The sequence below is a fragment of the Triticum aestivum genome, chromosome 3A, assembly GCF_018294505.1.
Source record: "Triticum aestivum cultivar Chinese Spring chromosome 3A, IWGSC CS RefSeq v2.1, whole genome shotgun sequence".
NCBI lineage: Eukaryota > Viridiplantae > Streptophyta > Magnoliopsida > Poales > Poaceae > Triticum > Triticum aestivum.
Genome location: NC_057800.1, coordinates 483,872,411 through 483,886,412, shown reverse-complemented (window position 1 = coordinate 483,886,412; position 14,002 = coordinate 483,872,411). Strand labels below are relative to the sequence as shown.

The 14,002-nt window shown below is 52.5% G+C and overlaps 1 long non-coding RNA gene across 1 annotated transcript; it reads left to right on the top strand.

The window, feature by feature from the left end:
- Positions 1–9,325: 9,325 nt before the first annotated feature.
- On the top strand, positions 9,326–13,667 carry LOC123061757 (uncharacterized). The gene is made up of 2 exons (XR_006429264.1): positions 9,326–10,049; positions 11,232–13,667. It is a non-coding gene; the product is annotated as an uncharacterized lncRNA (long non-coding RNA).
- The last annotated feature ends 335 nt before the right edge of the window (positions 13,668–14,002 follow it).

Sequence of the window (14,002 nt, the reverse complement as noted above, 5' to 3'; positions counted from 1 at the left end):
ATATGCTTCCAAAAAATTGTTACTCATGGACAGAAACAAACCGAATGAAATGCTCACTGGTTCAGACAAATAAGAATTGTATTCCAAGTAGGCACATATAAATAAGAATCGGCACAAACACTATGTAGGCATAGAGAAATAAGAGCCGGTGCTAGGTAGCTTGATTTTTTTTTGCACGAGACACACGAGCGAGAGTGAAGCTGCACAAGGAGATACCTTGGATAAGCCGTAAGCGGAGCCGATCTGCGGGCCGAAGAAGTGCGTGACCTTTCAGCAGCTGTCATCCGAGTCGGGGACCTCCTCCCAAGGCTTCTTTGCAGCGAGTCCTCGCGGCGCCGCTGTCGCCTGCTAGGCCTGGGCCGCGACGGAGTTGGGCAGCGGACAAGAAGGGTGATGTCCCCAATCCCAAAATTTTCAAAGAAATACAAATCAAACTTCTTGACGAACACAATATTTTAGCAGATCTTCAGGAAATAAGAGACGTGCTCATAATAAAACGAACCGACCCTCTCCATAGTTGCTATTAATTACAATCCTATAAGTGACGCTATGGATACAAATATGTAAACATCTATGTGCGTATCCTGATCAATTCGGCTTTCATAAAGCTAGATTACAATGCCATACACTGTCAAATCCTTCTTGCCTTCAATTAATGAGATTCAGTACCATAGAGCATGGAAAAGAAGACAAACGGGGAAAAAAAAATCTGGTAAACAGCGGAGGAAGACAAATTACCTCATAGCCCAGGCAATGCCATTCAAATCGATTGCCAAGTACATTAGATTGCAGCACACATACAGTACTTTGTATATACACATAAATCACTAAAAAAATGTATGTATGCATGTTAGAGAGAGAGAGAGAGATACCTCAACGTGTGGGGAGAGGTGGGTTCAGCGGCGAGAAAAGGAGGAGAGTATGAAAAGTGAGCACAATTACTGATTATTTTTTACAATTGCTGATTTAGATTCCGATTCATACTCTAAAATAGGAGGGCTAAAATTCGGTATTCAACCGGTATAAATAAACTATACAAGATGATAGTGAGACCGTGCACAGAAGGCTGAATGTGCAAGATCAACATCTTTGCTAGTAAACAACGTAGCATTTTCTTCTTGCAGAAAGTACATCTCTGTTTTTGGAGCTTTGCCGACACCCATTACCCACGGTGGACCTGTGAGACACCTTCACTGCAACCACACGCTGCTTGATCCCATCATGGCCTCGTGCTCGCCATTGAAGTGTCGCATGTGCCCCGTGTTGGCCGTCGCCATGGCCGCAAAGTGGGTCAAGATCTGTGGAGCTGCGCATGGGGCGAGCATATCGGCCCACGCTGCTCAATCCTGTCTGGGCGTCGTTTGGATTGGGCGGCGGAGATGGCGAATTTTTTTTAGAACATAGACGTCAGGGACGTCCGGCTTTAAATTAATAAAGCCCACAAGCATAGGCAGCGTATGACAACCGCAAGACCAACACACGGCACCAAACATAAGACGAGCAGGTCTTGGAAACAGCAACCGGAGAAGGAATAAAGTACGTTACAAGGCATGTCCGGCCTAGCGAAACAAGCACGCAGGCTCGGCTGAAACTACAACCAAAAGGGGCTGCCCATCCCTATGCGACAGCAGACGGCGCGGACGACGGAGCGCGGGACTCGGCATAGACTAAGCGAAGACGGCAAAGAGCTTGGCGATGAAGATCAGAGTCCTGTTGTCTACCCATCAGTGCCCATTGCTGCAAGAAAACGATGCATTTGAAGATAACGTCAGCGGGATGCGAGGGAAATACGCCCTCAATAGTAAACTTGTTACGAATATGCCAGATAGCCCATAACATGGCCGCCGCACACGTCCACATGACCCGACGAGCCGGGCCATGAACCAATGACAAAGAAGACACTAGCGCGGCTCGGGAGCGGGGATCCCAATCCACCCCCGCGGCCTCACGGACCGCGCTCCAGGCAAAGCGCGCCAAAGAGCACCGGAAGAAAGCGTGGTCAGCATCTTCCGGAACCCCACACAAGCACAAGGGCCGGAGGCGGGGCCGTTGCGCTTAGCAAGGTTGATAGAGGTAGGAAGGCGATCTTGGCGTAGTTGCCAGAGGAAGACCTTGATCTTGAGAGGGATTTTGGCCTTCCAAAGCCCCTTGGCAGCCGAAGGGACCTGGCCGCGGGTAAGCTCTCTGTATAAGGAATTGACAGTGAATTTGCCAGAGCCCGAAAGTCTCCAAGAGACCGTGTCCGCGGAGTCCGACAGGCGAACATCCGCGATCAAATCCCGAAGGCGGTCCCACTCCGCCATTTCCGTCCCCGATAATTCTCTTCTAAAGTTGATGTAGGGTGGGGAGGAGCTAAGAGCCAAAGCAACCAGTTGGTTGGGCTCGACTGCAATGGAGTAGAGTTGGCGAAACTCCGACCATAGGGGTTGGTGGCCAATCCAAAGGTCTAGCCAAAACCGCGTGGAGCGCCCGTTGTTAACCCCAAACTTCACGCCCCTGGCGAAGAAGGGTTTTAGGGCTTGAATGGAGTTCCAGAAGGGGGACCCACGAGAGGCTGCCTCGAAGAAATTCCCGTTCGGGAAGTATTTCGCATGGAGGAGGTCGATCTAGAGGCCAGTCTCACCCTGAGACATCTTCCAGATCCATTTGCACATGAGTGCAATATTCATCAGCTTGGAGTTGATGATCCCAAGGCCCCCCTGGGCTTTAGGTCTACAAACGGCCTGCCATTTGACCATATGGTATTTCCATTTGGGTCCCGCTCCTTCCCAAAAGAAACGGGACCGCGGGGTATCCAACTTAGTGTGTACCCCATCCGCCAGCAAGAACAAACCCATGGCGAACATAGGTAAGGATGAGAGGCTGGAGTTGGTTAGGATTAGTCTAGCTCCTGAAGACATAAATCTACCTCTCCACGGACACACCCTGCCCGCTACCTTGGAGGTGAGAGGTTCCCAATCAGCGATCGAACATTTCTTCGCCGCGATCGGGAGACCGAGGTAAGTGAACGGAAACTGGCCAAGTTTGCAGTTAAGCAAGTTGGCTACCCGCTGATTTTCGGCCGCATCCATCCCCATGGACACCACTTCACACTTGTGGAAGTTGATTTTAAGCCCCGACATGAGTTCAAAACACAACAGAATGGCCTTGACCGATGCGATACTGTGTGTGTCGGGCTCGAAGAGGAGGAGTGTGTCATCCGCGTATTGCAGGTGTGACACTCCCCCCGGGATCAGGTTGTCCACCACTCCCCTGATGTGGCCAGCCAAACGAGCTCTGTCGAGCATGGCGCCTAAGGCGTCCGCTACAAAGTTAAACAGCAACAGCGAGGCTGGGTCCCCCTGACGCAGCCCACGCTTGTTGCGGAAGAAGTTCCCTACTTCTCCGTTCACCACAATCGCCGTTTGGCCCCCCGAGACCAATTGCATCATGCGATGAACCCAAACCGACGAGAATCCCCGGTCCAGGAGGACCTCATGGAGAAACTCCCAGTTCACGCGATCGTACGCCTTCTCAAAATCTAGTTTCAGGAGAATCGCGGGCTGGCGAGCGCGTTTTAGGGAGTGCACAATCTCCTGGAGGGCCAACGGCCCCTCTAAGATGTTGCGCCCCCGAATAAAAGCCGATTGGTTCCTACTAATAATACGGTGAGCTATCGGAGACAAGCGAGTCGAACAAGCCTTAGCACAAATTTTCAACGGAACATTAATCAATGCTATGGGACGAAAGAGCCTAATATGATCAGCGCCCGGAACTTTGGGGATCAGAGAGAGAACCCCAAAGTTTAGGCGAGAGATATCTACCGTACCCCGCATAAAACCATTACAAACGTCAAAAATAGGCCCTTTGAGCACTTGCCAAAACCTTTTGAACATCGCCACCGGCCACCCATCCGGCCCGGGTGCGGTGTCGGATTTCATGCCAAGGGTCGCCTTGTCAATCTCCTCCGGGGTGGAGGCCAATCCCAGGCCCTCATTTTCATCGTCCATGACCCTCAACGCAGGGTCCCACACATCCACCCTAAGCCGGGTGCGGGATTCCTCCCTGGAACCCATAAGTTGGATGTAGAACTCGTAAATGTGGCGGACGATATCCTGTTGCCGCAAAAGGAGCCCCTGCTCAGATTGCAAGCGCAGAATGGAGCATTTGCAGCGACGGCCATTAGCATAGGCGTGAAAATATTGAGTGTCCGCGTCACCCTTGAGCGTCCACTTGATACCACCGCGTCTACGCCAGTACTCCTCCTCAGCTCTAAGGAGGGACTCGACCTGGGCCTCAAGCGCGTAGCGCTGAGCCCAGTCTTGCTCCGAGAAGGTCTGCACATCCGCCACAACATCCATCTGAGCGAGCTCCGCGGTCAAACGCGATCGAAGCAGCTTATCTTCGCGCCCCTGGTTAGCCCCCCACCCTTTGAGGGCCGCACGCAAGCCCGCTCCTGCAGCAATCCAGAACTCCATCGGCCCGCGCGCGTGCCCGACCCGGGCGACGCAATTCTCCCATTTCGAAAGGAAGATTTGCTCAAAGTCCGGAGACTCTAACCACACGGTTTCGAAGAAGAAACGAGGGCTGCGTTTTAACCTTTCCTCCCCCGAGGAGAGGATGAGGGGGACGTGGTCCGACCCTATCCTCGTTTCGGCATGCAAAGAGCACAAGGGAAACAGCACCTCCCACTCCGAGGACATGAAAACCCTGTCCAAGACCGACCGCACCGGCATTAGTTATTTGTTGGTCTAGGTGTAGCGTGCCCCCACGCGAGCCACTTCCCTAAGGGCCATGGCTGCGATTGCATTATTAAACATGGACACCCTTGTCCAATTAATAATACCGTTGTTTTTATCCGCTCCCGAGCGAATTAAGTTGAAATCCCCTCCCACTAGCAGAGGCAAATTTCGCGTGCCCACAGACGCAACCTTCGCCTGGAGTTCTCCCAAGAACTCAAGCGAGAGCGAGTGGTCGGCCGGGCCGTAAACCACAATCACCTCCCACTCTTGGAGAGTTGCGTGGTGGCGCACGTGGGCCGACAGGAAGAAACGACCGGCATCCCACGCCACCACCTCGAAGCAAACTAGGTTGATGCCTAGCAACATGCCTCCCGAGTGCCCGACCGCCGGCACCCAATGCCAAACAAAACGCTCCAGCGGATCGACAGCTAGCGGGTCCCGATGATTGAAATCGGCCTTGATAGTTTCCTGCAGGCCAACTACGTCGATCGCCTCGCTCCGAATGAACTCTTTTAACTGGGTCTGCCTCCCAGCGTGGCCGAAGCCTCGGATGTTCCAGAATATGTAACACATTAGATAATGCGATTGCGGAGGCGGATACCACGAGCGGTCACCGCTTTGGCCACGCGCCGTGTCTTGGCAGGACGACGGTTGGAGGTGGACGGCACAGCTCCTGCTGCTATGTCCTCCTGATCGGGCCGCGCGACAATCACCAGAGAAGCCCCTGCTTCTTCTGCTGCTGGCGCAACGCGGGCGGGCCAGCGCTGCCTGAGCTAGCGCGGCCTGCGCGATTTCCTTAGCATGAATAAGAGAAAGCACGTCACGCGCTTCCCCCTCGTCAGACATCACCACCCCACTATCCTCTAAGATACCCCCCAAGCACTCATTAGAATATACATCAAAGATTGTAAAGCGGGGCATGCGGTTACCTTCGGTTTCTAGGTTCTTCTGGGCCTGCAGGAGTTGGGCCCGTTGGAGGGCTGGAAGGTTGCCCTTGGCGCCCTTCGGGCGGGAGCTCACCCGCTCCTGCGTCGCCGTGGATGCCACCACCGCCTTGGAGCGCTTGGCCGTTGAAACGGGCGCCACCTTGGCCACCTCCACGTGGAGCGCGTCAGAAGCTGGAGGGGATATGACCGATGAGGTGCCACCAGTCGGACCCCCAGGAGAGGCCAGCGCCATCACCACTGGCCGCTGCGGAGCAGGTGTGCCCGCATGGCCCGAGGGAGGGCTCACCGGCGCCACCATGGGAGTCTTGCGGCCCGCCGGCTTCTTGTGGAGCCTCGTCCCACCGCCACCGAGGCCAGTCAACGCCTTGGGTGAGCGTGCCGTGGCAGCCCGAGGCTCACCCACCACCGCAGCCACCGGGGAGACGAGCATCGAGCGACCCTCCGAGTCACAGGACGCCGAGACCCCCTTGTCGATGTCGAGGCCCAGCGTCATGTTGGAGCCGTACTGGTTGAGACCCATCTCGTTGCTGCCCACCACCACTTGCCGCTCCTCCTGGTCCTTCGCAACGCCCGCCGCCGGGGGCGCGTCCTAGGGGTCCTTGTCCTTGAGGCCAAGCTTGTCCCAAGTGGCGGTGTCGATGGAGTCATCCCCCATGCTCATGTCGTGGTCCTTGTCTTTGTCATTTGGTCCCTTGTCCACGCTGGCTGGTGGAGTGGGAGGGGGCGCCGCACCCTGTAGATCACCCACCTCGGCCTCCAGACGAATGGTGAAGCCCTCGCTGTTGAACCACACTTGGACATAGCCCTTGAGCTTGGTCGGCGATCGACACGCGAAGCGCATCCGGACTGGGCCGCGCCCCGGCAACGACGCCTGATCCACCTCCATTGGACGCCCAATCATCACCGTCCCTGCCATGAGGCGGTCCACGCGGCGGTGCTTGGGCGGCACACCCCACAGCTTGACCCACACGTCCGGCATGATCTCGGCCTTGGGTTCCTCCTGGCTCAGTTCCTTGATGTCCGTCATGATGTCATTGAGGGAGAGATAGAGCTTGCCGCTGCGGGGCGCCATCCGCAGCATGGCCTTGTTGGGGAAGATGACCGAGAACTGGTCGACGCCGATGGCCATCACCTGCCAATCCCACACCCCCTCGAAGAGGTGAGGGAGCTCCGCCTCCAAGATAGGGATCGACAGCGTGCCGGGCGCCGCCGAGATGATCACCGCATCCGCCACCAGCGGGGCCTGGACCTCCTCGCCCTCCGTCTCCATGAAAGGGAGACAGAAGAAGCCCTCCCCAGGGATGGCGTTGCCCATGATCTGCAGCAGAAGAGGCCGCCCCCGCGTGGCGCAGTACGCCGACACATGCCCTTCCTCGTGGCAGACGACGCACAGGGGCTTGAAGTGGCACATATTTTGGTAATGCCCCACCCTGCCGCACTTGAAGCACTCCGGCCCGTCGGCCTCCTCCACTGGGATCGGAGCGTCAGTTGAACCCTTCGAAGCCGACGGCCCGGCCGCCAGCTGCGCCATGCCACCCCCCTTTTGCTTCTGCTTCTTGGCCACCGGAACCCCGCTCTGCTCACCGCCCGAAGGAAGCTGAGACTCCTTCCTCTTGAGCTCTTTCTTCTGCTCCAGCCCACGGCACCGATATTCCTCCTTCTTCTTCTTCTTGCGCTCACATTCCTCTTGCTGCTTCCGCTCTTGCTCCGCAAGCCACCATGGAGGCGGCGGCCCCCAGCCCCCGTCCCCCGCAGCCTTCGCCGACACCTTGGAGAGCGCCTTCGCCCGCAGATCGTGCTCGTGCTGTCGATCCGCCGTCGGGATCGGAGGCGACATGGGAGGCTTGTCGCCACAGCGGGAGCCCATCCTCACAACAGTGGTGAACGAGCAAGAAAGAGGTGGGGAGGGGCAGAACGTAGGAGACGACGGGCAAGGTGCTCGAAGCGCCACACCTGAGAGTGGGATGCAGGAAACCCTAGAGACAGATCTAGGGTTCCTTTTGGCACCCACAGCCACCTATTAATAGGGGCGGACGACCACGCAACCTCCTCCGCACTGGGCCCGGGCCTAAGTGCAGGCTCACAACAGGCCACCGGACCAGGTTGGTCAGGCCCAAGCACGGAGGGGCGTCCCTGCACCCCCACAGGCCAAGAGGCAGGCTGGACCGCCGATGGGCCCCCCAGCCCAATTCCTGGAAGGCTGGGCCACTCCTCTTGGCCCAGCGGGGAAACTGGCCCGACCGTCGGCTCCCCGAAAACCCTAGCCAGGACCCGCGGTTCCCCGACACTGGCGGCCCCGCCGTCGCCGCCGCCGACCCCTGTCGTCTCCGACGAGCTCGCCGGGGCCGGAGGAGGTCCCTCCAACACCAAAACACGGCGAACCACCTCCGACAGGTCGCACGAGCGGCCCTCAGGACACGCATCCACCCCCTGCGGCGGACGCCAGATCCGCGGCGCAGGACGACGCCCGCCATGTCCACCAGGGGCAAAGGCTCGCCGGCGACCGGCCACGAAGGAGCCCCCAAGCTCCTCCGCACGGGCGACAAAGTCACCCACCGAGCACCCCGCACGGGGCCTCGGCGAACCACCACCACCATCGCTTACCTCGCTACTTACCTCATCATCGTCGCCGTCGGAGTTGACCCCCTCTAGAGCCCAGAACCTGCTGCCGGAGAAGGACGGGGCGAGAGGCCGCCCCCCAGACGGCGCGCTCCACCGCGCGCACCCCTCAGCAGGCCGCACCTCCGTCCAGCCTTCCGCCTCCGCCACGAGGCAGCGAGCAGCGTCGCCCGCGGAATCGCCCCCCGAGTCGCCAGACCGAAACGCCATCTCGTGTCGACCACGCTCTTCCTCCGTATAGATGGCGAATTTTGGCGCGTCATGTTCGGTTCCTTTGCTTCGCTTTTGTTTCTGGTTGTCGTGGGTTTCATCGCTAGAGACGAATGAGTTCCTGGGTGGATGCTAAGGAAGTATAGACGTGTGCTTGGGTATAATTCGAGACGACTTGACATTGTTTCAATATTGTTGTGTAGGTTGATGGTTTGGCGCTTTTGTGCTGCCTTGATGTAAAAACAGAGAAATTCTAATTTTGATAGTTTGGCTAATACATCATCATTTTCTTTCCTTTTGGATGTCTGTGAATTCCGACCTGCCAAATGAGGAAACAAATGCTCAATTTAGTGACCTCACCTCAAAATCTCAAATTCGGTGTTAAACTAACACGATGTATTTTTATCTTCAACCTCTCATAATTATGTACACCCTGACATTTTACATGTTGTAAAAGTCTTGTTTCATCGATGAAATAGAACAGGGTGGCGAGGTTTCTATATTTCAAGAAATAAAATCTTATGGTTATATTATAAATTGGTGCTACCACGCAAGTGGTGATCCCTGTATGTATTACCCGTCTCTATATAGTGATACTGGTTAAATTAACTCATAATCAACTCATAGAATCTGTTGCTATAACAAAAAAGATAACGCCCGAATGTCTGGTACCTGGCTCCTCCTCCCTAACGCTTTACCTACCACTGGTGGTGTAGCATGTACTCCTGCCACGTCACGGAGTACCTTGGCGCACTGGTCCCCTGCCACGCCACGTTTCTCATACGTTCGGTACGTGTCGCCCCGAACGAGTGGAGACTGCATCGGCACCTTATCCTTTCCATGCAGGCTCGTTTGCTTCTTTCCAATCCTTCATTTTTAATCAGAGGAGAGTGAGGCGAGCTGGCCGGGCTGCTCTTCGTCGGGGACGTTACCGTTTACTTGCCCGCGCCAACGGCCAGCTACTCGCCGGGATTCGCCGGGGTCGCCGTCTTCTCCGTGCGCCACGCTGACAGGAAGCTGGTCGCCGAGTTCCCGGGGATTCGCCGCGCACCCAGGTACTCCGCCGCCTCCCCAGTAGCTGTCCGAGCGGCGGACCGCGACGCGCACGCGAGTGTCCAATGGCTCCGGTGGTCCGATGAGCGTGGCTGCCGGCCATGGCCGTGGTCGTGTGCCACTGCCTCTCCCGCTGGAAGCACGGAGGCTCGCGGCCAAGATCCGGGGAGAAGGAGCTCCGTGACGGCGAGCTCCTCTAGGAGCAAGGCGACCACGTACTCCAAGAGCACGACGACGACAAGCTTTGAGGCTCCTTATGGCAACCTTAACGAGGAGGAGGGTGGCAGCTGGATGAGGATTAAAATCACGCTGGAGTCACCGTGCTGTCCTCTGACTACACAGCCGGCGCCCCATGATCTTCAGGACGGCGGCGGCGCGGCGGCTGGACCTCCCTACCAGCCTGCCCGGCCAAACTCCACAAGCTGCAGCTCACGGTCACGGATCCAATCCAGGAAACGTCCTGCCAGCTAGTGCCATGGTTCCCCCACGGAATGAGCAGGTGAATTACTTGCTATTACTTAGAACTGCTTTCTTCTTTCTTCATTCTCCTATTACAGAAGCTACACCATATGGTTGTTTGATGATCTGCTAATTCTTCATGGCAATGTGGTTTGTCAATAGCCATTAGCGGTACATGCACGTGTGTTGAGTTTAATTTCAGTTATAGTTTTGACTTAGTCACTTAGTGGTCACTTGCTTTGTCGATCTTTGCCAATGGAGTTTGGAATGCTCATATGATTTCCATTCGAAAAGTTTCCGAAATAGGAGGAACTTGGCAGCCATGCCATTGGTGACCTTCAGATAAGGTGTTGTTCCATGCATTGTGCTTATCTTGCCAAGAACAAAAGAAGTGCTTACTCTGCGTCATGTTATAATTTCTGATTCAGTAAACAAGTGGTCATGTATCTGGAGGAACGAGGAAGACGGACAGGAGGAGTTTGGTGCCAATTCTACAGGCGTAGAGGATTTTCCTTTGGACTATTATCAGGGCTGTTTGTAGTATTAATAGAATTATTAAGGGAGAGAAAGGACGACCATTGGATTATAACGGACGACAGATTCTGCCTGCTACAGCATCTGCACAGTAACAAATGTACAACAGAGGAGCCCAACCCATTGTGTCATGTGTATAGCACTGCTGTTTTCAGACCCTCCCAGCCCTGACGTGGTCTCTCCCTTACCCATGTTGCAGCGACTGTGCTGTAGGCTATAGCATTGCCGCCGGTGTTGAACTTGACGGGTATGTGCTGCTCACTGGCAAGTTGAGCGCACGGGGCAGGTTCGTGGTGTCCGGGGACCTCCTCGTCGACAGCACAGGAGGGTGGTGCTCGAGGAATCGCGCAAGTTTCTTTTCACAAACCATGTGCTCAAGATGGAGGACGGCATTGTTTCATACCTCATCGTTTTATGCGAGCATTGGATTGAACTTTCAGGGCATGAACTCTGAAGCTGTTCATGAGCTTCCTCCACCAATTAGACCGATGCTATGTAATTACTGGAGCTCTGAAGCTACAATTACGGGATCCAATCTTTTTAGACCCTTGACATCACATACCTCACTCGATGTGTTAATGTTGTTCTATATACCTGACATAGCATTTTAACCATGCTATAAAACTAAATTTACTATGCTACAAAGTAAACTTGCCATGTTAGTTCACATAATGAATCCTTTGTGCAGGGAGTTCTAGCGACGCATTATACAAGGAGCTATGGCATGTTTGGGCTAGGCCGTTGATCACAGTGCCTCGCCAAGGTGAAAGGATTTACTACTTTCCGCATGTTTATATTGGAACAGGTATGTCTCACCGCATTGGTGTTTGCTCTTCTTGATGCCCTATAACCAATGAATGAATTTGCTACTCAACACAAACAGTAGCTATTTGTGTTATGGGACATTGCTTTGTTCTTGTGTTATAAATGACAATATGACTTTGTTTATGCGGAATAATCATCCAGGTATTTAAAGTTCATCCACGTACATATTTAGAACCTGATATTCTCTAGTGTGGTCATGTATTAGTTGAAAAATGAATATCCATCATAGGGTACCACCTTACATACAGTGCTTCCAGCCTTACAGGCCTCACCAGAAGGCCCTTTGCCAAGCTTCACTGTGACGACTAACTTACTACTTGACAAACATCTTTGCTAACTGATAAAAGCAACAACATAGGTAAATAAACTCATTTTCACATGTTATGACAAAATGGTTTCTTCCAGCTCACAAAAAAACAAAGAAAACATAGTACTAATACATAGAGAGACTGTATAATTGTTAAGGCTACTTTAGGAATTAATTTGGGAATAGACTGAACATATCAGGATATACACGAGTTGACTGCAAAGAAAAGAAATCATCATCTACTAATACTGTACTAAATGAACATTATCCATTCACATCTCCAGTATTGTACTATTATACATGACAGAGAATGACTAACATTACTCGTTCTTCTCTTAAAGCTGTCAAGAAAATACAGTCAGTAGAAAAGTTAGAAGGATATTGAGCACTAAACTCCAGTTATCAATACACCGGACTGTCTACTGATCTCCAACCGGTTAATTTAAGAATCATCACATTTACCAATAAGGGGGCAATTGTCTGTAAGATGTGATTTGCTTGCATGCATTTCATAGATAAATATGTGCATAAAAGTTAGGACTTGCCTACATACCTGGATATTTACATTCACATAGAGACAATATATCTTCAATTCACATGTAGGACACAAGAATGTATAGTCACAAACTCACAATTCCATGGCAGCAAAAATCTTCAATAATCTGTGAACTCCATAAACAACGATATTATAGATCTCTTGTTTTGTTGATATATTGACATATAGAAGAAGGAGATGTAGTCTACAGGAGAGAAGCAACCATCAATGGTGTTAATGTTACCTCTCCATAGTACCATCGGTCCAAAGGCACTCAAGTAAAAATCAAAACACAAAAACGACAAATGGCACTGGGAGTTTGGAGCCCGCCCATCTGATTTAGATGATCTGGGAAAGAGCAATGATTTTGCCCTCTTGTGGATTTAAAATACAATTAGAAAAGTTCACTGAACTGATGAATGGGTGTTTTAAGCTCACCCAACTTCCTTAGTTTTGAAAATGAACAAATCCATCTCAAAACATGATTTAATACATCATATTTATGCAGGCATTGCCAATTCAATTTTCTGGTACGCATTTGTTTAAAAATAGGAATATATATATATAGGAAAATGGGTTAGTACTCTCAGGAGTATGTACTCCCATGCCACATGTCGCTCATTGCTTCAATGCCTATTTTTAAATTGCTTTATCATTTAATTAAAGAGATAACAACCAGATAATATCCACACACACGCACTGTTTTAAAATTTGTTAGCCCGTCCAGGTTAATAGGGACTCTGGTAGCTCACAGATCGCGTGCATAGTAGATGCCCTCAACGACAACTCTGTTTGACATCACATCCTCGTGTAACAAACAAACGGAGACGGCACCGGCCATGGCCATGGCGACGGCGACGGGAACGGCGGCGATCACGGTTGGGGAGAGCACCGGCGACGACGCAGCAACACAGCAAACGACGTCGGCGAAGCCACCGATGCCGGAGACGGAGACGACACCGGTGATGGAAGCAGCCACGGCAAGGGCAACCGCGACGAGATGCGGCTATGTAACGTCCCTTGGCCTGACCAGCGACGGCGACGGCAGCGACATCGTCGACGAGGACATCACCAACAACGACAAACATATGCAGCTATCTTCCCTTGGCCTGGCCAGCTACTGCGACGGGGATCGTGACGGCATCGCCGATGGGCGACATCACCGGCGATGACAACAGATGCGGCTTCTTCATCTCATCATCGACGCATGGATATTCTTGTATTGATTTCCATGCATTCATTGTAATTGATATCTCACGAGCTAGTTCAATGAAACAGTATAATCCATCCATGCATGCCATGGCGACCAAGATGGAGGCATGCGCATTGCTAGCGTTTCCATCATCAACACACATCGGCGGTCACACGAGTGGCAATACACAGCCGCGGTTCTTGCTGATGTCCAGAATACACATGCATGCGTGCATACCTGACATGCATGCCTAACATATTGTTTTCATGATACCTAACATGTTGGTTGTGACTTGTAAAGCTCGGAGAAGCCAAATCATATTGCTTTTGATCAGTGGCAAAGTTATATGTAATGGAAGTATATATCCTCTGATGATGGGTAGTAGTTATACGAAACGTAAGTAAAGCTCCTCAGAGTATATAACCACATTGTCATTGAGATGAATGTAATCGTACATGCACAGAATGCACGCATATACTCATTTTTGGTGAATAATACACCGATGTATTTGGCAAGTGTAAACTCCTTTTGAATTTACGAGTATGACATACTTGTTTTGGTAATTACCGGAAGTTTATACTTCCTCGTGAAATATTAGTA